At 40.6% G+C, this 22,748-nt stretch overlaps 1 protein-coding gene and 20 non-coding genes across 21 annotated transcripts in view; 5 read left to right on the top strand and 16 right to left on the bottom strand.

Moving 5' to 3' along the window:
* Positions 1-22,748, top strand: part of LOC114858575 (acid-sensing ion channel 1A-like) — a 196,032-nt gene that overhangs the window by 120,460 nt on the left and 52,824 nt on the right. The window lies entirely within an intron of this gene.
* trnar-ucg (transfer RNA arginine (anticodon UCG)) lies at positions 497-568 on the bottom strand. The gene has a single exon. It is a non-coding gene; the product is annotated as a tRNA-Arg (tRNA).
* Positions 757-829, bottom strand: trnar-ucg (transfer RNA arginine (anticodon UCG)). Its single transcript has one exon. It is a non-coding gene; the product is annotated as a tRNA-Arg (tRNA).
* On the bottom strand, positions 1,634-1,706 carry trnar-ucg (transfer RNA arginine (anticodon UCG)). Its single transcript has one exon. It is a non-coding gene; the product is annotated as a tRNA-Arg (tRNA).
* On the top strand, positions 1,833-1,906 carry trnai-aau (transfer RNA isoleucine (anticodon AAU)). The gene has a single exon. It is a non-coding gene; the product is annotated as a tRNA-Ile (tRNA).
* On the bottom strand, positions 2,312-2,384 carry trnar-ucg (transfer RNA arginine (anticodon UCG)). The gene has a single exon. It is a non-coding gene; the product is annotated as a tRNA-Arg (tRNA).
* Positions 3,187-3,259, bottom strand: trnar-ucg (transfer RNA arginine (anticodon UCG)). Its single transcript has one exon. It is a non-coding gene; the product is annotated as a tRNA-Arg (tRNA).
* trnai-aau (transfer RNA isoleucine (anticodon AAU)) lies at positions 4,987-5,060 on the bottom strand. Its single transcript has one exon. It is a non-coding gene; the product is annotated as a tRNA-Ile (tRNA).
* trnar-ucg (transfer RNA arginine (anticodon UCG)) lies at positions 5,189-5,261 on the top strand. The gene has a single exon. It is a non-coding gene; the product is annotated as a tRNA-Arg (tRNA).
* trnar-ucg (transfer RNA arginine (anticodon UCG)) lies at positions 6,010-6,082 on the bottom strand. Its single transcript has one exon. It is a non-coding gene; the product is annotated as a tRNA-Arg (tRNA).
* On the bottom strand, positions 6,686-6,758 carry trnar-ucg (transfer RNA arginine (anticodon UCG)). Its single transcript has one exon. It is a non-coding gene; the product is annotated as a tRNA-Arg (tRNA).
* On the bottom strand, positions 8,032-8,104 carry trnar-ucg (transfer RNA arginine (anticodon UCG)). Its single transcript has one exon. It is a non-coding gene; the product is annotated as a tRNA-Arg (tRNA).
* On the bottom strand, positions 9,389-9,461 carry trnar-ucg (transfer RNA arginine (anticodon UCG)). Its single transcript has one exon. It is a non-coding gene; the product is annotated as a tRNA-Arg (tRNA).
* trnar-ucg (transfer RNA arginine (anticodon UCG)) lies at positions 10,068-10,140 on the bottom strand. Its single transcript has one exon. It is a non-coding gene; the product is annotated as a tRNA-Arg (tRNA).
* trnar-ucg (transfer RNA arginine (anticodon UCG)) lies at positions 10,747-10,819 on the bottom strand. The gene has a single exon. It is a non-coding gene; the product is annotated as a tRNA-Arg (tRNA).
* On the bottom strand, positions 12,303-12,375 carry trnar-ucg (transfer RNA arginine (anticodon UCG)). Its single transcript has one exon. It is a non-coding gene; the product is annotated as a tRNA-Arg (tRNA).
* Positions 12,979-13,051, bottom strand: trnar-ucg (transfer RNA arginine (anticodon UCG)). Its single transcript has one exon. It is a non-coding gene; the product is annotated as a tRNA-Arg (tRNA).
* Positions 14,515-14,588, top strand: trnai-aau (transfer RNA isoleucine (anticodon AAU)). Its single transcript has one exon. It is a non-coding gene; the product is annotated as a tRNA-Ile (tRNA).
* On the bottom strand, positions 16,516-16,588 carry trnar-ucg (transfer RNA arginine (anticodon UCG)). The gene has a single exon. It is a non-coding gene; the product is annotated as a tRNA-Arg (tRNA).
* Positions 17,194-17,266, bottom strand: trnar-ucg (transfer RNA arginine (anticodon UCG)). The gene has a single exon. It is a non-coding gene; the product is annotated as a tRNA-Arg (tRNA).
* On the top strand, positions 21,688-21,761 carry trnai-aau (transfer RNA isoleucine (anticodon AAU)). The gene has a single exon. It is a non-coding gene; the product is annotated as a tRNA-Ile (tRNA).

Below are 22,748 nucleotides of genomic sequence, written 5' to 3'. Positions count from 1 at the left end.
GTTGCAAACGCACATTTGTTTTGCCAGCAATGATGAGCCGTGTTGTTTGTCGGTGCTCGGGCTGTAAGATAGGTCTGCTTTAGATCATCAGAAGACAGACATCTGCTTGTGGCATTTCTGGAATATAGATCAGCTGGAATCAGGCAGAAAATGTTTCACAACAGCTGTAGGCAATTTATTTGCTTAAATCTGATGTTGTGATCCTAACATTAGGGAGAGCTGTCTGATTTGAGGTTGAGAAACGGTTTTGAAACCAAACGGCTGTAGGCAATTTATTTGCTTAAATCTGATGTTGTGATCCTAACATTAGGGAGAGGTGTCTGATTTGAGGTTGAGAAACGGTTTTGAAACCAAACCTCTACAAAAATCTTGTCCAACGAATGATTCATAATAATGGCAACACCCTGATAGTCAATGATACTAAGAATAATTGAACATACTGGGACAGTGATTTCATACAAAGAGAAACAACATCTGTTGAGTTCAATGTGACTGCTAACCACAAAGGGACTTGAACCCTTAGCTTCTGATCCGAAGTCAGACGCCTTATCCATTAGGCCACGTGGTCACGAAATGCACCCTTCTCAGTGAACTGGGGGACTAGATCTTTCCAAACCTCTACAAAAATGTTGTCCAACAAATGATTCATAATAATGGCAACACCCTGATAGTCAATGATACTAAGAATAATTAAACATACTGGGACAGTGATTTCATACAAAGAGAAACAACATTTGTTGAGATCAATGAGACTGCTAACCACGAAGGGACTTGAACCCTTAATCTTCTGATCCGAAGTCAGACGCCTTATCCATTAGGCCACGTGGTCACAAAAGGCACCCTTCTCAGTGAACTGGGGGACTAGATTTTTCGTGGTACTCTTGATGGATAAGCTTTTTTTATGCATTTAGGCACTGTTTATTGTTTCAAAAGCAACATATATATGATCAATATGTGGCCTGTTAGCTCAGCTGGTTAGAGCGTGGTGCTAATAACGCCAAGGCCATGAGTTCAACCCCCATACTGGCCATCTACTGTTGCAACGCACATTTGTTTTGCCAGCAATGATGAGCCGTGTTGTTTGTCGATGCTCGGGCTGTATGATAGGTCTTCTTTAGATCATCAGAAGACAGACATCTGCTTGTGGCATTTCTAGAATATAGATCAACTCGAATCAGGTAGACAATTTTTCACAACAGCTCTAGACAATTTTTTGCTTAATTTACTCTTTACCATTGCAAGCACATATTTCTTTTGCCAGCAATGATGAGATCTGTTGTTTTTTGATGTTCGGGGTGTAAGATAGGTCTCCTTTAGATCATCAGAAGACAGACATCTGCTTGTGGCATTTCTGGAATATAGATCAGCTGGAATCAGGCAGAAAATGTTTCACAACAGCTGTAGGCAATTTATTTTCTTAAATCTGATGTTGTGATCCTAACATTATGGAGAGGTGTCTGATTTGAGGTTGAGAAACGGTTTTGAAACCAAACCTCTACAAAAATCTTGTCCAACAAATGATTCATAATAATGGCAAAACCCTGATAGTCAATGATACTAAGAATAATTGAACATACTGGGACAGTGATTTCATACAAAGAGAAACAACATCTGTTGAGTTCAATGAGACTGCTAACCACGAAGGGACTTGAACCCTTAATCTTCTGATCCGAAGTCAGACGCCTTATCCATTAGGCCACGTGGTCACAAAATGCACCCTTCTCAGTGAACTGGGGGAGTAGATCTTTTGTGGTACTCTTGATGGATAAGCCTTTTTTACGCATTTAGGCACTTTTTATTGTTTTAAAAGCAACATATGTATGATCTAATGTGGCCGGTTAGCTCAGCTGGTTAGAGCGTGGTGCTAATAACGCCAAGGCCATGGGTTCAACCCCCATACTGGCCATCTACTGTTGCAAACGCACATTTGTTTTGCCAGCAATGATGAGCCGTGTTGTTTGTCGATGCTCGGGCTGTAAGATAGGTCTTCTTTAGATCATCAGAAGACAGACATCTGCTTGTGGCATTTCTGGAATATAGACCAGCTGGAATCAGGCAGAAAATGTTTCACAACAGCTGTAGGCAATTTATTTGCTTAAATCTGATGTTGTGATCCTAACATTAGGGAGAGGTGTCTGATTTGAGGTTGAGAAACGGTTTTGAAACCAAACCTCTACAAAAATCTTGTCCAACAAATGATTCATAATAATGGCAACACCCTGATAGTCAATGATACTAAGAATAATTAAACATACTGGGACAGTGATTTCATACAAAGAGAAACAACATCTGTTGAGTTCAATGAGACTGCTAACCACGAAGGGACTTGAACCCTTAATCTTCTGATCCGAAGTCAGACACCTTATCCATTAGGCCACGTGGTCACGAAAGGCACCCTTCTCAGTGAACTGGGGGACTATATCTTTCGTGGTACTCTTGATGGATAAGCCTTTTTTATGCATTTAGGCACTGTTTATTGTTTCAAAAGCAACATATATATGATCAATACGTGGCCGGTTAGCTCAGCTGGTTAGAGCGTGGTGCTAATAACGCCAAGGCCATGGGTTCAACCTTACTGGCCATCGACTGTTGCAAATGCGCATTTGTTTTGCCAGCAATGATGAGCCGTGTTGTTTGTCGATGCTCGGGCTGTAAGATAGGTCTGCTTTAGATCATCAGAAGACAGACATCTGCTTGTGGCATTTCTAGAATATAGATCAACTCGAATCAGGTAGAAAATTTTTCACAACAGCTCTAGACAATTTTTTGCTTGATTTACTCTTTACTATTGCAAGCACATATTTCTTTTGCCAGCAATGATGAGATCTGTTGTTTCTTGATTTTCGGGGTGTAAGATAGGTCTGCTTTAGATCATCAGAAGACAGACATCTGCTTGTGGCATTTCTGGAATATAGATCAGCTCGAATCAGGCAGAAAATGTTTCACAACAGCTGTAGGCAATTTATTTGCTTAAATCTGATGTTGTGATCCTAACATTAGGGAGAGGTGTCTGATTTGAGGTTGAGAGACGGTTTTGAAACCAAACCTTTACAAAAATCTTGTCCAACAAATGATTCATAACAATGGCAACACCCTGATAGTCAATGATACTAAGAATAATTAAACATACTGGGACAGTGATTTCATAAAAAGAGGAACAACATCTGTTGAGTTCAATGAGACTGCTAACCACGAAGGGACTTGAACCCTTAACCTTCTGATCCGAAGTCAGACGCCTTATCCATTAGGCCACGTGGTCACGAAAGGCACCCTTCTCAGTGAACTGGGGGAGTAGATCTTTTGTGGTACTCTTGATGGATAAGCCTTTTTTATGCATTTAGGAACTGTTTATTGTAATAATAATCTAATAACGCCAAGGCCATGGGTTCAACCTCCATACTGGCCATCTACTGTTGCAAATGCGCATTTGTTTTGCCAGCAATGATGAGCCGTGTTGTTTGTCGGTGCTCGGGCTGTAAGATAGGTCTGCTTTAGATCATCAGAAGACAGACATCTGCTTGTGGCATTTCTGGAATATAGATCAGCTGGAATCAGGTAGAAAATGTTTCACAACAGCTCTAGGCAATTTTTTTGCTTAAATCTGATGTTGTGATCCTAACATTAGGGAGAGGTGTCTGATTTGAGGTTGAGAAACGGTTTTGAAACCAAACCTCTACAAAAATCTTGTCCAACAAATGATTCATAATAATGGCAACACCCTGATAGTCAATGATACTAAGAATTATTAAACATACTGGGACAGTGATTTCATACAAAGAGAAACAACATCTGTTGAGTTCAATAAGACTGCTAACCACGAATGGACTTGAACCCTTAATATTCTGATCCGAAGTCAGACGCCTTATCCATTAGGCCACGAAAGGCACCCTTCTCAGTGAACTGGGGGACTAGATCTTTCGTGGTACTCTTGATGGATAAGCCTTTTTTATGCATTTAGGCACTGTTTATTGTTTCAAAAGCAACATATATATGATCAATACGTGGCCGGTTAGCTCGGCTGGTTAGAGCGTGGTGCTAATAACGCCAAGGCCATGGGTTCAACCATACTGGCCATCTACTGTTGCAAATGCGCATTTGTTTTGCCAGCAATGATGAGCCGTGTTGTTTGTCGATGCTCGGGCTGTAAGATACGTCTGCCTTAGATCATCAGGCAAATATATTCCATAAATGCCACAAGCAGATGTCTGTCTTCTGATGATCTAAAGCAGACCTATTTTACAGCCTGAGCACCGACAAACAACACGGCTCTTTATTGCTGGCAAAACAAATGCGCATTTGCAACAGTAGATGGCCAGTATGGGGGTTGAACCCATGGCCTTGGCGTTATTAGCACCACACTCTAACCAGCTGAGCTAACCTGCCACATTTGATCATACATATGTTGCTTTTAAAACAATAAACAGTTCCTAAATGCATAAAAAAGGCTTATCCATCAAGAGTACCACAAAAGATCTAGTCCCCCAGTTCACTGAGAAGGGTGCCTTTCGTGACCACGTGGCCTAATGGATAAGGCGTCTGACTTCGGATCAGAAGATTAACGGTTCAAGTCCCTTCGTGGTTAGCAGTCTCATTGAACTCAACAGATGTTGTTTCTCTTTGTATGAAATCACTGTCCCAGTATGTTTAATTATTCTTAGTATCATTGACTATCAGGGTGTTGCCATTATTATGAATCATTTGTTGGACAAGATTTTTGTAGAGGTTTGCTTTCAAAACCGTTTCTCAACCTCAAATCAGACACCTCTCCCTAATGTTAGGATCACAACATCAGATTTAAGCAAAAAATTGTCTAGAGCTGTTATGAAAAATTTTCTGCCTGATTCGAGTTGATCTATATTCTGGAAATGCCACAAGCAGATGTCTGTCTTCTGATGATCTAAAGCAGACCTATTTTACAGCCTGAGCACCGACAAACAACACGGCTCATCATTGCTGGCAAAACAAATGCGCACTTGCAACAGTAGATGGCCAGTATGGGGGTTGAACCCATGGCCTTGGCGTTATTAGCACCACGCTCTAACCAGCTGAGCTAACAGGCCACGTATTGATCATATATATGTTGCTTTTAAAACAATAAACAGTTCCTAAATGCATAAAAAAGGCTTATCCATCAAGAGTACCACAAAAGATCTAGTCCCCCAGTTCACTGAGAAGGGTGCCTTTTGGTGACCACGTGGCCAAATGGATAAGGCGTCTGACTTCGGATCAGAAGATTAAGGGTTCAAGTCCCTTCGTGGTTAGCAGTCTCATTGAACTCAACAGATGTTGTTTCTCTTTGTATGAAATCACTCTCCCAGTATGTTTAAATATTCTTAGTATCATTGACTATCAGGGTGTTGCCATTATTATGAATCATTTGTTGAACAAGATTTTTGTAGAGGTTTGGTTTCAAAACCGTTTCTCAACCTCAAATCAGACACCTCTCCCTAATGTTAGGATCACAACATCAGATTTAAGCAAAAAAAATGCCTACAGCTGTTGTGAAACATTTTCTGCCTGATTCCAGCTGATCTATATTCCAGAAATGCCACAAGCAGATGTCTGTCTTCTGATGATCTAAGGCAGACGTATCTTACAGCCCGAGCATCGACAAACAACACGGCTCATCATTGCTGGCAAAACAAATGCGCATTTGCAACAGTAGATGGCCAGTATGGTTGAACCCATGGCCTTGGCGTTATTAGCACCACGCTCTAACCAGCCGAGCTAACCGGCCACGTATTGATCATATATATGTTGCTTTTGAAACAATAAACAGTTCCTAAATGCATAAAAAAGGCTTATCCATCAAGAGTACCACAAAAGATCTAGTCCCCCAGTTCACTGAGAAACGGTTTTGAAACCAAACCTCTACAAAAATCTTGTCCAACAAATGATTCATAATAATGGCAACACCCTGATAGTCAATGATACTAAGAATAATTAAACATACTGGGACAGTGATTTCATACAAAGAGAAACAACATCTGTTGAGTTCAATGAGACTGCTAACCACGAAGGGACTTGAACCCTTAATCTTCTGATCCGAAGTCAGACGCCTTATCCATTAGGCCACGTGGTCACGAAAGGCACCCTTCTCAGTGAACTGGGGGACTATATCTTTCGTGGTACTCTTGATGGATAAGCCTTTTTTATGCATTTAGGCACTGTTTATTGTTTCAAAAGCAACATATATATGATCAATACGTGGCCGGTTAGCTCAGCTGGTTAGAGCGTGGTGCTAATAACGCCATGGCCATGGGTTCAACCATACTGGCCATCGACTGTTGCAAATGCGCATTTGTTTTGCCAGCAATGATGAGCCGTGTTGTTTGTCGATGCTCGGGCTGTAAGATAGGTCTTCTTTAGATCATCAGAAGACAGACATCTGCTTGTGGCATTTCTGGAATATAGATCAGCTCGAATCAGGCAGAAAATGTTTCACAACAGCTGTAGGCAATTTATTTGCTTAAATCTGATGTTGTGATCCTAACATTAGGGAGAGGTGTCTGATTTGAGGTTGAGAGACGGTTTTGAAACCAAACCTTTACAAAAATCTTGTCCAACAAATGATTCATAACAATCGCAACACCCTGATAGTCAATGATACTAAGAATAATTAAACATACTGGGACAGTGATTTCATAAAAAGAGGAACAACATCTGTTGAGTTCAATGAGACTGCTAACCACGAAGGGACTTGAACCCTTAAACTTCTGATCCGAAGTCAGACGCCTTATCCATTAGGCCACGTGGTCACGAAAGGCACCCTTCTCAGTGAACTGGGGGACTAGATCTTTTGTGGTACTCTTGATGGATAAGCCTTTTTTATGCATTTAGGAACTGTTTATTGTTTTAAAAGCAACATATGTATGATCAAATGTGGCAGGTTAGCTCAGCTGGTTAGAGTATGGTGCTAATAACGCCAAGGCCATGGGTTCAACCTCCATACTGGCCATCTACTGTTGCAAATGCGCATTTGTTTTGCCAGCAATGATGAGCCGTGTTGTTTGTCGGTGCTCGGGCTGTAAGATAGGTCTGCTTTAGATCATCAGAAGACAGACATCTGCTTGTGGCATTTCTGGAATATAGATCAGCTGGAATCAGGTAGAAAATGTTTCACAACAGCTCTAGGCAATTTTTTTGCTTAAATCTGATGTTGTGATCCTAACATTAGGGAGAGGTGTCTGATTTGAGGTTGAGAAACGGTTTTGAAACCAAACCTCTACAAAAATCTTGTCCAACAAATGATTCATAATAATGGCAACACCCTGATAGTCAATGATACTAAGAATTATTAAACATACTGGGACAGTGATTTCATACAAAGAGAAACAACATCTGTTGAGTTCAATAAGACTGCTAACCACGAATGGACTTGAACCCTTAATATTCTGATCCGAAGTCAGGCGCCTTATCCATTAGGCCACGAAAGGCACCCTTCTCAGTGAACTGGGGGACTAGATCTTTCGTGGTACTCTTGATGGATAAGCCTTTTTTATGCATTTAGGCACTGTTTATTGTTTCAAAAGCAACATATATATGATCAATACGTGGCCGGTTAGCTCGGCTGGTTAGAGCGTGGTGCTAATAACGCCAAGGCCATGGGTTCAACCATACTGGCCATCTACTGTTGCAAATGCGCATTTGTTTTGCCAGCAATGATGAGCCGTGTTGTTTGTCGATGCTCGGGCTGTAAGATACGTCTGCCTTAGATCATCAGAAGACAGACATCTGCTTGTGGCATTTCTGGAATATAGATCAGCTGGAATCAGGCAGAAAATGTTTCACAACAGCTGTAGGCATTTTTTTTGCTTAAATCTGATGTTGTGATCCTAACATTAGGGAGAGGTGTCTGATTTGAGGTTGAGAAACGGTTTTGAAACCAAACCTCTACAAAAATCTTGTTCAACAAATGATTCATAATAATGGCAACACCCTGATAGTCAATGATACTAAGAATATTTAAACATACTGGGAGAGTGATTTCATACAAAGAGAAACAACATCTGTTGAGTTCAATGAGACTGCTAACCACGAAGGGACTTGAACCCTTAATCTTCTGATCCGAAGTCAGACGCCTTATCCATTTGGCCACGTGGTCACCAAAAGGCACCCTTCTCAGTGAACTGGGGGACTAGATCTTTTGTGGTACTCTTGATGGATAAGCCTTTTTTATGCATTTAGGAACTGTTTATTGTTTTAAAAGCAACATATATATGATCAATACGTGGCCTGTTAGCTCAGCTGGTTAGAGCGTGGTGCTAATAACGCCAAGGCCATGGGTTCAACCCCAATACTGGCCATGTACTGTTGCAAGTGCGCATTTGTTATGCCAGCAATGATGAGCCGTGTTGTTTGTCGGTGCTCAGGCTGTAAAATAGGTCTGCTTTAGATCATCAGAAGACAGACATCTGCTTGTGGCATTTCCAGAATATAGATCAACTCGAATCAGGCAGAAAATTTTTCATAACAGCTCTAGACAATTTTTTGCTTAAATCTGATGTTGTGATCCTAACATTAGGGAGAGGTGTCTGATTTGAGGTTGAGAAACGGTTTTGAAAGCAAACCTCTACAAAAATCTTGTCCAACAAATGATTCATAATAATGGCAACACCCTGATAGTCAATGATACTAAGAATAATTAAACATACTGGGACAGTGATTTCATACAAAGAGAAACAACATCTGTTGAGTTCAATGAGACTGCTAACCACGAAGGGACTTGAACCGTTAATCTTCTGATCCGAAGTCAGACGCCTTATCCATTAGGCCACGTGGTCACGAAAGGCACCCTTCTCAGTGAACTGGGGGACTAGATCTTTTGTGGTACTCTTGATGGATAAGCCTTTTTTATGCATTTAGGAACTGTTTATTGTTTTAAAAGCAACATATGTATGATCAAATGTGGCAGGTTAGCTCAGCTGGTTAGAGTGTGGTGCTAATAACGCCAAGGCCATGGGTTCAACCCCCATACTGGCCATCTACTGTTGCAAATGCGCATTTGTTTTGCCAGCAATAAAGAGCCGTGTTGTTTGTCGGTGCTCAGGCTGTAAAATAGGTCTGCTTTAGATCATCAGAAGACAGACATCTGCTTGTGGCATTTATGGAATATAGATCAGCTGGAATCAGGCAGAAAATGTTTCACAACAGCTGTAGGCAATTTATTTGCTTAAATCTGATGTTGTGATCCTAACATTAGGGAGAGGTGTCTGATTTGAGGTTGAGAAACGGTTTTGAAACCAAACCTCTACAAAAATCTTGTCCAACAAATGATTCATAATAATGGCAACACCCTGATAGTCAATGATACTAAGAATAATTAAACATACTGGGACAGTGATTTCATACAAAGAGAAACAACATCTGTTGAGTTCAATGAGACTGCTAACCACGAAGGGACTTGAACCCTTAATCTTCTGATCCGAAGTCAGACACCTTATCCATTAGGCCACGTGGTCATGAAAAGCACCCTTCTCAGTGAACTGGGAGACTAGATCTTTCGTGGTACTCTTGATGGATAAGCCTTTTTTATGCATTTAGGAACTGTTTATTGTTTCAAAAGCAACATATATATAATCAAAACGTGGCCGGTTAGCTCAGCTGGTTAGAGTATGGTGCTAATAACGCCAAGGCCATGGGTTCAGCCCCCATTCTGGCCATCTACTGTTGCAAATGCGCATTTGTTTTGCCAGCAATGATGAGCCGTGTTGTTTGTCGGTGCTCGGGCTGTAAGATAGGTCTGCTTTAGATCATCAGAAGACAGACATCTGCTTGTGGCATTTCTGGAATATAGACCAGCTGGAATGAGGCAGAAAATGTTTCACAACAGCTGTAGGCAATTTATTTGCTTAAATCTGATGTTGTGATCCTAACATTAGGGAGAGGTGTCTGATTTGAGGTTGAGAAACGGTTTTGAAACCAAACCTCTACAAAAATCTTGTCCAACAAATGATTCATAACAATGGCAACACCCTGATAGTCAATGATACTAAGAATAATTAAACATACTGGGACAGTGATTTCATAAAAAGAGAAACAACATCTGTTGAGTTCAATGAGACTGCTAACCACGAAGGGACTTGAACCCTTAATCTTCTGATCCGAAGTCAGACGCCTTATCCATTAGGCCACGTGGTCACGAAAGGCACCCTTCTCAGTGAACTGGGGGACTAGATCTTTTGTGGTACTCTTGATGGATAAGCCTTTTTTATGCATTTAGGCACTGTTTATTGTTTCAAAAGCAACATATATATGATCAAAACGTGGCCGGTTAGCTCAGCTGGTTAGAGCGTGGTGCTAATACCGCCAAGGCCATGGGTTCAACCTCCATACTGGCCATCTAATGTTGCAAACGCACATTTGTTTTGCCAGCAATGATGAGCCGTGTTGTTTGTCGGTGCTCGGGCTGTAAGATAGGTCTGCTTTAGATCATCAGAAGAAAGATATCTGCTTGTGGCATTTATGGAATATAGATCAGCTGGAATCAGGTAGAAAATGTTTCACAACAGCTCTAGGCAATTTCTTCGCTTAAATCTGATGTTGTGATCCTAACATTAGGGAGAGGTGTCTGATTTGAGGTTGAGAAACGGTTTTGAAACCAAACCTCTACAAAAATCTTGTCCAACAAATGATTCATAATAATGGCAACACCCTGATAGTCAATGATACTAAGAATTATTAAACATACTGGGACAGTGATTTCATACAAAGAGAAACAACATCTGTTGAGTTCAATAAGACTGCTAACCACGAATGGACTTGAACCCTTAATCTTCTGATCCGAAGTCAGACGCCTTATCCATTAGGCCACGTGGTCACGAAAGGCACCCTTCTCAGTGAACTGGGGGACTAGATCTTTCGTGGTACTCTTGATGGATAAGCCTTTTTTATGCATTTAGGCACTGTTTATTGTTTCAAAAGCAACATATATATGATCAAAACGTGGCCGGTTAGCTCAGCTGGTTAGAGCGTGGTGCTAATACCGCCAAGGCCATGGGTTCAACCTCCATACTGGCCATCTAATGTTGCAAACGCACATTTGTTTTGCCAGCAATGATGAGCCGTGTTGTTTGTCGGTGCTCGGGCTGTAAGATAGGTCTGCTTTAGATCATCAGAAGACAGATATCTGCTTGTGGCATTTATGGAATATAGATCAGCTGGAATCAGGTAGAAAATGTTTCACAACAGCTCTAGGCAATTTTTTTGCTTAAATCTAATGTTGTGATCCTAACATTAGGGAGAGGTGTCTGATTTGAGGTTGAGAAACGGTTTTGAAACCAAACCTCTACAAAAATCTTGTCCAACAAATGATTCATAATAATGGCAACACCCTGATAGTCAATGATACTAAGAATAATTAAACATACTGGGACAGTGTTTTCATACAAAGAGAAACAACATCTGTTGAGTTCAATAAGACTGCTAACCACGAATGGACTTGAACCCTTAATATTCTGATCTGAAGTCAGACGCCTTATCCATTAGGCCACGTGGTCACGAAAAGCACCCTTCTCAGTGAACTGGGGGAGTAGATCTTTTGTGGTACTCTTGATGGATAAGCCTTTTTTATGCATTTAGGCACTTTTTATTGTTTTAAAAGCAACATATGTATGAACAAATGTGGCAGGTTAGCTCAGCTGGTTAGAGTGTAGTGCTAATAACGCCAAGGCCATGGGTTCAACCCCCATACTGGCCATCTACTGTTGCAAGTGCGCATTTGTTTTGCCAGCAATGATGAGCCGTGTTGTTTGTCGATGCTCGGGCTGTAAGATAGGTCTTCTTTAGATCATCAGAAGACAGACATCTGCTTGTGGCATTTCTAGAATATAGATCAACTCGAATCAGGTAGAAAACTTTTCACAACAGCTCTAGACAATTTTTTGCTTAATTTACTCTTTACTATTGCAAGCACTTATTTCTTTTGCCAGCAATGATGAGATCTGTTGTTTCTTGATTTTCAGGGTGTAAGATAGGTCTGCTTTAGATCATCAGAAGACAGACATCTGCTTGTGGCATTTCTGGAATATAGATCAGCTCGAATCAGGTAGAAAATGTTTCACAACAGCTGTAGGCAATTTTTTTGCTTAAATCTGATGTTGTGATCCTAACATTAGGGAGAGGTGTCTAATTTGAGGTTGAGAAACGGTTTTGAAACCAAATCTCTACAAAAATCTTGTCCAACAAATGATTCATAATAATGGCAAAACCCTGATAGTCAATGATACTAAGAATAATTGAACATACTGGGACAGTGATTTCATACAAAGAGAAACAACATCTGTTGAGTTCAATGAGACTGCTAACCACGAAGGGACTTGAACCCTTAATCTTCTGATCCGAAGTCAGACGCCTTATCCATTAGGCCACGTGGTCACGAAAAGCACCCTTCTCAGTGAACTGGGGGAGTTTTTTTTTTTGGTACTCTTGATGGATAAGCCTTTTTTATGCATTTAGGCACTTTTTATTGTTTTAAAAGAAAATATGTATGATCAAATGTGGCCGGTTAGCTCAGCTGGTTAGAGTGTGGTGCTAATAACGCCAAGGCCATTGGTTCAGCCCCCATACTGGCCATCTACTGTTGAAAATGCACATTTGTTTTGCCAGCAATGATGAGCCGTGTTGTTTGTCGGTGCTCGGGCTGTAAGATAGGTCTGCTTTAGATCATCAGAAGACAGACATCTGCTTGTGGCATTTCTGGTATATAGATCAGCTGGAATCAGGCAGAAAATGTTTCACAACAGCTGTAGGCAATTTATTTGCTTAAATCTGATGTTGTGATCCTAACATTAGGGAGAGGCGTCTGATTTGAGGTTAAGAAACGGTTTTGAAACCAAACCTCTACAAAAATCTTGTCCAACAAATGATTTATAATAATGGCAACACTCTGATAGTCAATGATACTAAGAATAATTAAACATACTGGGACAGTGATTTCATACAAAGTGAAACAACATTTATTGAGTTCAATTTGACTGCTAACCACGAAGGGACATGAACCCTTAATCTTCTGATCCGAAGTCAGACGCCTTATCCATTAGGCCACGTGGTCACGAAAGGTGCCCTTCTCAGTGAACTGGGGGACTAGATCTTTCGTGGTACTCTTGATGGATAAGCCTTTTTTATGCATTTAGGCACTGTTTATTGTTTCAAAAGCAACATATTTATGATCAAACCATGGCCGGTTAGCTCAGCTGGTTAGAGCGTGGTGCTAATAACGCCAAGGCCGAGGGTTCAACCCCCATACTGGCCATCTACTGTTGAAAATGCGCATTTGTTTTGCCAGCAATGATGAGCCGTGTTGTTTGTCGGTGCTCGGCCTGTTAGATAGGTCTGCTTTAGATCATTAGAAGACAGACATCTGCTTGTGGCATTTCTAGAATATAGATCAACTCGAGTCAGGTAGAAAATTTTTCTACCTGACATCTGCTTGTGGCATTTCTGGAATATAGATCAGCTGGAATCAGGCAGAAAATGTTTCACAACAGCTGTAGGCAATTTATTTGCTTAAATCTGATGTTGTGATCCTAACATTAGGGAGAGGTGTCTGATTTGAGGTTGAGAAACGGTTTTGAAACCAAACCTCTACAAAAATCTTGTCCAACAAATGATTCATAATAATGGCAACACCCTGATAGTCAATGATACTAAGAATAATTAAACATACTGGGACAGTGATTTCATACAAAGAGAAACAACATCTGTTGAGTTCAATAAGACTGCTAACCACGAATGAACTTGAACCCTTAATATTCTGATCTGAAGTCAGACGCCTGTAGGGAGAAAATATGTCACAACAGCTGTAGGCACTTTATTTGCTTAAATCTGATGTTGTGATCCTAACATTAGGGAGAGGTGTCTGATTTGAGGTTGAGAAACGGTTTTGAAACCAAACCTCATACAAAGAGAAACAACATTTGTTGAGTTCAATGTGACTGCTAACCACGAAGGGACTTGAACCCTTAATCTTCTGATCCAAAGTCAGACGCCTTATCCATTAGGACACGTGGCAAGCCAGCAATGATGCTCAGCTGGTTAGAGCGTGGTGCTAATAATGCGAAGGACATGGGTTCAACCCCCATACTGGCAATTTTTTTGCTTAAATCTGATGTTGTGATCCTAACATTAGGGAGAGGTGTCTGATTTGAGGTTGAGAAACGGTTTTGAAACCAAACCTCTACAAAAATCTTGTCCAACAAATGATTCATAATAATGGCAACACCCTGATAGTCAATGATACTAAGAATAATTGAACATACTGGGACAGTGTTTTCATACAAAGAGAAACAACATCTGTTGAGTTCAATAAGACTGCTAACCACGAATGGACTTGAACCCTTAATATTCTGATCTGAAGTCAGACGCCTTATCCATTAGGCCACGTGGTCACGAAAAGCACCCTTCTCAGTGAACTGGGGGAGTTGATCTTTTGTGGTACTCTTGATGGATAAGCCTTTTTTATGCATTTAGGCACTTTTTATTGTTTTAAAAGCAACATATGTATGATCAATACGTGGCTGGTTAGCTCAGCTGGTTAGAGCGTGGTGCTAATAACGCCAAGGCCATGGGTTCAACCCCCATACTGGCCATCTACTGTTGCAAACGCACATTTGTTTTGCCAGCAATGATGAGCCGTGTTGTTTGTCAGTGCTCGGGCTGTAAGATAGGTCTGCTTTAGATCATCAGAAGACAGACATCTGCTTGTGGCATTTCTGGAATATAGATCAGCTGGAATCAGGCAGAAAATGTTTCACAACAGCTGTAGGCAATTTTTTTGCTTAAATCTGATGTTGTGATCCTAACATTAGGGAGAGGTGTCTGATTTGAGGTTAAGAAACGGTTTTGAAACCAAACCTCTACAAAAATCTTGTTCAACAAATGATTCATAATAATGGCAACACCCTGATAGTCAATGATACTAAGAATAATTAAACATACTGGGACAGTGATTTCATACAAAGAGAAACAACATTTGTTGAGTTCAATGAGACTGCTAACCACGAAGGGACTTGAACCCTTAATCTTCTGATCTGAAGTCAGATGCCTTATCCATTAGCAATTTGCCAGCAATGATGAGCCGTGTTGTTTGTCGGTGCTCGGCCTGTTAGATAGGTCTGCTTTAGATCATCAGAAGACAGACATCTGCTTGTGGCATTTCTGGAATATAGATCAGCTGGTATCAGGCAGAAAATGTTTCACAACAGCTCTAGACAATTTTTTGCTTAATTTACTCTTTACTATTGCAAGCACATATTTCTTTTGCCAGCAATGATGAGATCTGTTGTTTCTTGATGTTCGGGGTGTAAGATAGGTCTGCTTTAGATCATCAGAAGACAGACATCTGCTTGTGACAGTTCTAGAATATAGATCAGCTCGAATCAGGTAGAAAAGTTTTCAAAAACAGCTCTAGACAATTTTTTGCTTAATTTACTCTTTACTATTGCAAGCACATATTTCTTTTGCCAGCAATGATCAGATCTGTTGTTTCTTGATGTTCGGGGTGTAAGATAGGTCTGCTTTAGATCATCAAAAGACAAATATCTGCTTCTGGCATTTCTGGAATATAGTTCAGCTCGAATCAGGCAGAAAATGTTTCACAACAGCTGTAGGCAATTTATTTGCTTAAATCTGATGTTGTGATCCTAACATTAGGGAGAGGTGTCTGATTTGAGGTTGAGAAACGGTTTTGAAACCAAACCTCTACAAAAATCTTGTCCAACAAATGATTCATAATAATGGCAACACCCTGATAGTCAATGATACTAAGAATAATTAAACATACTGGGACAGTGATTTCATACAAAGAGAAACAACATCTGTTGAGTTCAATGAGACTGCTAACCACTAAGGGACTTGAACCCTTAATCTTCTGATCCGAAGTCAGACACCTTATCCATTAGGCCACGTGGTCATGAAAAACACTCTTCTCAGTGAACTGGGAGACTAGATCTTTCGTGGTACTCTTGATGGATAAGCCTTTTTATGCATTTAGGAACTGTTTATTGTTTCAAAAGCAACATATATATAATCAAAACGTGGCCGGTTAGCTCAGCTGGTTAGAGTATGGTGCTAATAACGCCAAGGCCATGGGTTCAGCCCCCATTCTGGCCATCTACTGTTGCAAATGCGCATTTGTTTTGCCAGCAATGATGAGCCGTGTTGTTTGTCGGTGCTCGGGCTGTAAGATAGGTCTGCTTTAGATCATCAGAAGACAGACATCTGCTTGTGGCATTTCTGGAATATAGACCAGCTGGAATGAGGCAGAAAATGTTTCACAACAGCTGTAGGCAATTTATTTGCTTAAATCTGATGTTGTGATCCTAACATTAGGGAGAGGTGTCTGATTTGAGGTTGAGAAACGGTTTTGAAACCAAACCTCTACAAAAATCTTGTCCAACAAATGATTCATAACAATGGCAACACCCTGATAGTCAATGATACTAAGAATAATTAAACATACTGGGACAGTGATTTCATAAAAAGAGAAACAACATCTGTTGAGTTCAATGAGACTGCTAACCACGAAGGGACTTGAACCCTTAATCTTCTGATCCGAAGTCAGACGCCTTATCCATTAGGCCACGTGATCACGAAAGGCACCCTTCTCAGTGAACTGGGGGACTAGATCTTTTGTGGTACTCTTGATGGATAAGCCTTTTTTATGCATTTAGGAACTGTTTATTGTTTTAAAAGCAACATATGTATGATCAAATGTGGCAGGTTAGCTCAGCTGGTTAGAGTATGGTGCTAATAACGCCAAGGCCATGGGTTCAGCCCCCATTCTGGCCATCTACTGTTGCAAATGCGCATTTGTTTTGCCAGCAATGATGAGCCGTGTTGTTTGTCGGTGCTCGGGCTGTAAGATAGGTCTGCTTTAGATCATCAGAAGACAGACATCTGCTTGTGGCATTTCTGGAATATAGATCAGCTGGAATCAGGCAGAAAATGTTTCACAACAGCTCTAGGCAATTTCTTCGCTTAAATCTGATGTTGTGATCCTAACATTAGGGAGAGGTGTCTGATTTGAGGTTGAGAAACGGTTTTGAAACCAAACCTCTACAAAAATCTTGTCCAACAAATGATTCATAATAATGGCAACACCCTGATAGTCAATGATACTAAGAATTATTAAACATCCTGGGACAGTGATTTCATACAAAGAGAAACAACATTTGTTGAGTTCAATGTGACTGCTAACCACGAAGGGACTTGAACCCTTAATCTTCTGATCCGAAGTCAGACGCCTTATCCATTAGGCCAAGTGGTCACGAAAGGCACCCTTCTCAGTGAACTGGGGGACTAGATCTTTCGTGGTACTCTTGATGGATAAGCCTTTTTTATGCATTTAGGCACTGTTTATTGTTTCAAAAGCAACATATATATGATCAAAACGTGGCCGGTTAGCTCAGCTGGTTAGAGCGTGGTGCTAATACCGCCAAGGCCATGGGTTCAACCTCCATACTGGCCATCTAATGTTGCAAACGCACATTTGTTTTGCCAGCAATGATGAGCCGTGTTGTTTGTCGGTGCTCGGGCTGTAAGATAGGTCTGCTTTAGATCATCAGAAGACAGATATCTGCTTGTGGCATTTATGGAATATAGATCAGCTGGAATCAGGTAGAAAATGTTTCACAACAGCTCTAGGCAATTTTTTTGCTTAAATCTAATGTTGTGATCCTAACATTAGGGAGAGGTGTCTGATTTGAGGTTGAGAAACGGTTTTGAAACCAAACCTCTACAAAAATCTTGTCCAACAAATGATTCGTAATAATGGCAACACCCTGATAGTCAATGATACTAAGAATAATTAAACATACTGGGACAGTGATTTCATACAAAGAGAAACAACATCTGTTGAGGTCAATGAGACTGCTAACCACGAAGGGACTTGAACCCTTAATCTTCTGATCTGAAGTCAGACGCCTTATCGATTAGCAATTTGCCAGCAATGATGAGCCGTGTTGTTTGTCGGTGCTCGGCCTGTTAGATAGGTCTGCTTTAGATCATCAGAAGACAGACATCTGCTTGTGGCATTTCTGTAATATAGATTAGCTGGAATCAGGCAGAAAATGTTTCACAACAGCTGTAGGCAATTTATTTGCTTAAATCTGATGTTGTGATCCCAACATTAGGGAGAGGTGTCTGATTTGAGGTTGAGAAACGGTTTTGAAACCAAACCTCTACAAAAATCTTGTCCAACAAATGATTCATAATAATGGCAACACCCTGATAGTCAATGATACTAAGAATAATTGAACATACTGGGAGGGTGATTTCATACAAAGAGAAACAACATCTGTTGAGTTCAATAAGAGTGCTAACCACGAATGGACTTGAACCCTTAATATTCTGATCTGAAGTCAGACGCCTTATCCATTAGGCCACGTGGTCACGAAAAGCACCCTTCTCAGTGAACTGGGGGAGTAGATCTTTTGTGGTACTCTTGATGGATAAGCCTTTTTTATGCATTTAGGCACTTTTTATTGTTTTAAAAGCAAAATATGTATGATCAAATGTGGCCGGTTAGCTCAGCTGGTTAGAGTGTGGTGCTAATAACGCCAAGGCCATTGGTTCAGCCCCCATACGGGCCATCTACTGTTGCAAATGTGCATTTGTTTTGCCAGCAATGATGAGCCGTGTTGTTTGTCGGTGCTCGGCCTGTTAGATAGGTCTGCTTTAGATCATCAGAAGACAGACATCTGCTTGTGGCATTTCTGGAATATAGATTAGCTGGAATCAGGCAGAAAATGTTTCACAACAGCTGTAGGCAATTTATTTGCTTAAATCTGATGTTGTGATCCCAACATTAGGGAGAGGTGTCTGATTTGAGGTTGAGAAACGGTTTTGAAACCAAACGGCTGTAGGCAATTTATTTGCTTAAATCTGATGTTGTGATCCTAACATTAGGGAGAGGTGTCTGATTTGAGGTTGAGAAACGGTTTTGAAACCAAACCTCTACAAAAATCTTGTCCAACAAATGATTCATAATAATGGCAACACCCTGATAGTCAATGATACTAAGAATAATTAAACATACTGGGACAGTGATTTCATACAAAGAGAAACAACATCTGTTGAGTTCAATGTGACTGCTAACCACAAAGGGACTTGAAGCCTTAATCTTCTGATCCGAAGTGAGACGCCTTATCCATTAGGCCACGTGGTCACGAAAGGCACCCTTCTCAGTGAACTGGGGGACTATATCTTTCGTGGTACTCTTGATGGATAAGCCTTTTTTATGCATTTAGGCACTGTTTATTGTTTCAAAAGCAACATATATATGATCAAAATGTGGCCGGTTAGCTCACCTGGTTAGAGCGTGGTGCTAATAACGCCAAGGCCATGGGTTCAACCCCCATACTGCCCATCTACTGTTGCTAATGCGCATTTGTTTTGCCATCAATGGTGAGCCGTGTTGTTTGTCGGTGCTCAGGCTGTAAGATAGGTCTGCTTTAGATCATCAGAAGACAGACATCTGCTTGTGGCATTTCTGGAATATAGATCAGCTGGAATCAGGCAGAAAATGTTTCACAACAGCTCTAGGGAATTTTTTTTGCTTAAATCTGATGTTGTGATCCTAACATTAGGGAGAGGTGTCTGATTTGAGGTTGAGAAACCGTTTTGAAACCAAACCTCTACAAAAATCTTGTCCAACAAATGATTCGTAATAATGGCAACACCCTTATAGTCAATGATACTAAGAATAATTAAACATACTGGGACAGTGATTTCATACAAAGAGAAACAACATCTGTTGAGGTCAATGAGACTGCTAACCACGAAGGGACTTGAACCCTTAATCTTCTGATCTGAAGTCAGACGCCTTATCGATTAGCAATTTGCCAGCAATGATGAGCCGTGTTGTTTGTCGGTGCTCGGCCTGTTAGATAGGTCTGCTTTAGATCATCAGAAGACAGACATCTGCTTGTGGCATTTCTGGAATATAGATTAGCTGGAATCAGGCAGAAAATGTTTCACAACAGCTGTAGGCAATTTATTTGCTTAAATCTGATGTTGTGATCCCAACATTAGGGAGAGGTGTCTGATTTGAGGTTGAGAAACGGTTTTGAAACCAAACCTCTACAAAAATCTTGTCCAACAAATGATTCATAATAATGGCAACACCCTGATAGTCAATGATACTAAGAATAATTGAACATACTGGGAGGGTGATTTCATACAAAGAGAAACAACATCTGTTGAGTTCAATAAGAGTGCTAACCACGAATGGACTTGAACCCTTAATATTCTGATCTGAAGTCAGACGCCTTATCCATTAGGCCACGTGGTCACGAAAAGCACCCTTCTCAGTGAACTGGGGGAGTAGATCTTTTGTGGTACTCTTGATGGATAAGCCTTTTTTATGCATTTAGGCACTTTTTATTGTTTTAAAAGCAAAATATGTATGATCAAATGTGGCCGGTTAGCTCAGCTGGTTAGAGTGTGGTGCTAATAACGCCAAGGCCATTGGTTCAGCCCACATACTGGCCATCTACTGTTGCAAATGTGCATTTGTTTTGCCAGCAATGATGAGCCGTGTTGTTTGTCGGTGCTCGGCCTGTTAGATAGGTCTGCTTTAGATCATCAGAAGACAGACATCTGCTTGTGGCATTTCTGGAATATAGATCAGCTGGAATCAGGCAGAAAATGTTTCACAACAGCTGTAGGCAATTTATTTGCTTAAATCTGATGTTGTGATCCTAACATTAGGGAGAGGTGTCTGATTTGAGGTTGAGAAACGGTTTTGAAACCAAACCTCTACAAAAATCTTGTCCAACAAATGATTCATAATAATGGCAACACCCTGATAGTCAATGATACTAAGAATAATTAAACATACTGGGACAGTGATTTCATACAAAGAGAAACAACATCTGTTGAGTTCAATAAGACTGCTAACCACGAATGAACTTGAACCCTTAATATTCTGATCTGAAGTCAGACGCCTGTAGGGAGAAAATATGTCACAACAGCTGTAGGCACTTTATTTGCTTAAATCTGATGTTGTGATCCTAACATTAGGGAGAGGTGTCTGATTTGAGGTTGAGAAACGGTTTTGAAACCAAACCTCATACAAAGAGAAACAACATTTGTTGAGTTCAATGTGACTGCTAACCACGAAGGGACTTGAACCCTTAATCTTCTGATCCAAAGTCAGACGCCTTATCCATTAGGACACGTGGTAAGCCAGCAATGATGCTCAGCTGGTTAGAGCGTGGTGCTAATAATGCGAAGGACATGGGTTCAACCCCCATACTGGCAATTTTTTTGCTTAAATCTGATGTTGTGATCCTAACATTAGGGAGAGGTGTCTGATTTGAGGTTGAGAAACGGTTTTGAAACCAAACCTCTACAAAAATCTTGTCCAACAAATGATTCATAATAATGGCAACACCCTGATAGTCAATGATACTAAGAATAATTGAACATACTGGGACAGTGTTTTCATACAAAGAGAAACAACATCTGTTGAGTTCAATAAGACTGCTAACCACGAATGGACTTGAACCCTTAATATTCTGATCTGAAGTCAGACGCCTTATCCATTAGGCCACGTGGTCACGAAAAGCACCCTTCTCAGTGAACTGGGGGAGTTGATCTTTTGTGGTACTCTTGATGGATAAGCCTTTTTTATGCATTTAGGCACTTTTTATTGTTTTAAAAGCAACATATGTATGATCAATACGTGGCTGGTTAGCTCAGCTGGTTAGAGCGTGGTGCTAATAACGCCAAGGCCATGGGTTCAACCCCCATACTGGCCATCTACTGTTGCAAACGCACATTTGTTTTGCCAGCAATGATGAGCCGTGTTGTTTGTCAGTGCTCGGGCTGTAAGATAGGTCTGCTTTAGATCATCAGAAGACAGACATCTGCTTGTGGCATTTCTGGAATATAGATCAGCTGGAATCAGGCAGAAAATGTTTCACAACAGCTGTAGGCAATTTTTTTGCTTAAATCTGATGTTGTGATCCTAACATTAGGGAGAGGTGTCTGATTTGAGGTTAAGAAACGGTTTTGAAACCAAACCTCTACAAAAATCTTGTTCAACAAATGATTCATAATAATGGCAACACCCTGATAGTCAATGATACTAAGAATAATTAAACATACTGGGACAGTGATTTCATACAAAGAGAAACAACATTTGTTGAGTTCAATGAGACTGCTAACCACGAAGGGACTTGAACCCTTAATCTTCTGATCTGAAGTCAGATGCCTTATCCATTAGCAATTTGCCAGCAATGATGAGCCGTGTTGTTTGTCGGTGCTCGGCCTGTTAGATAGGTCTGCTTTAGATCATCAGAAGACAGACATCTGCTTGTGGCATTTCTGGAATATAGATCAGCTGGTATCAGGCAGAAAATGTTTCACAACAGCTCTAGACAATTTTTTGCTTAATTTACTCTTTACTATTGCAAGCACATATTTCTTTTGCCAGCAATGATGAGATCTGTTGTTTCTTGATGTTCGGGGTGTAAGATAGGTCTGCTTTAGATCATCAGAAGACAGACATCTGCTTGTGACAGTTCTAGAATATAGATCAGCTCGAATCAGGTAGAAAAGTTTTCAAAAACAGCTCTAGACAATTTTTTGCTTAATTTACTCTTTACTATTGCAAGCACATATTTCTTTTGCCAGCAATGATCAGATCTGTTGTTTCTTGATGTTCGGGGTGTAAGATAGGTCTGCTTTAGATCATCAAAAGACAAATATCTGCTTCTGGCATTTCTGGAATATAGTTCAGCTCG

This window comes from Betta splendens, chromosome 7 (genome assembly GCF_900634795.4).
Source record: "Betta splendens chromosome 7, fBetSpl5.4, whole genome shotgun sequence".
NCBI lineage: Eukaryota > Metazoa > Chordata > Actinopteri > Anabantiformes > Osphronemidae > Betta > Betta splendens.
Note: the sequence above shows the minus strand (reverse complement) of the source record. Positions and strands in the feature narration are given on the sequence as shown.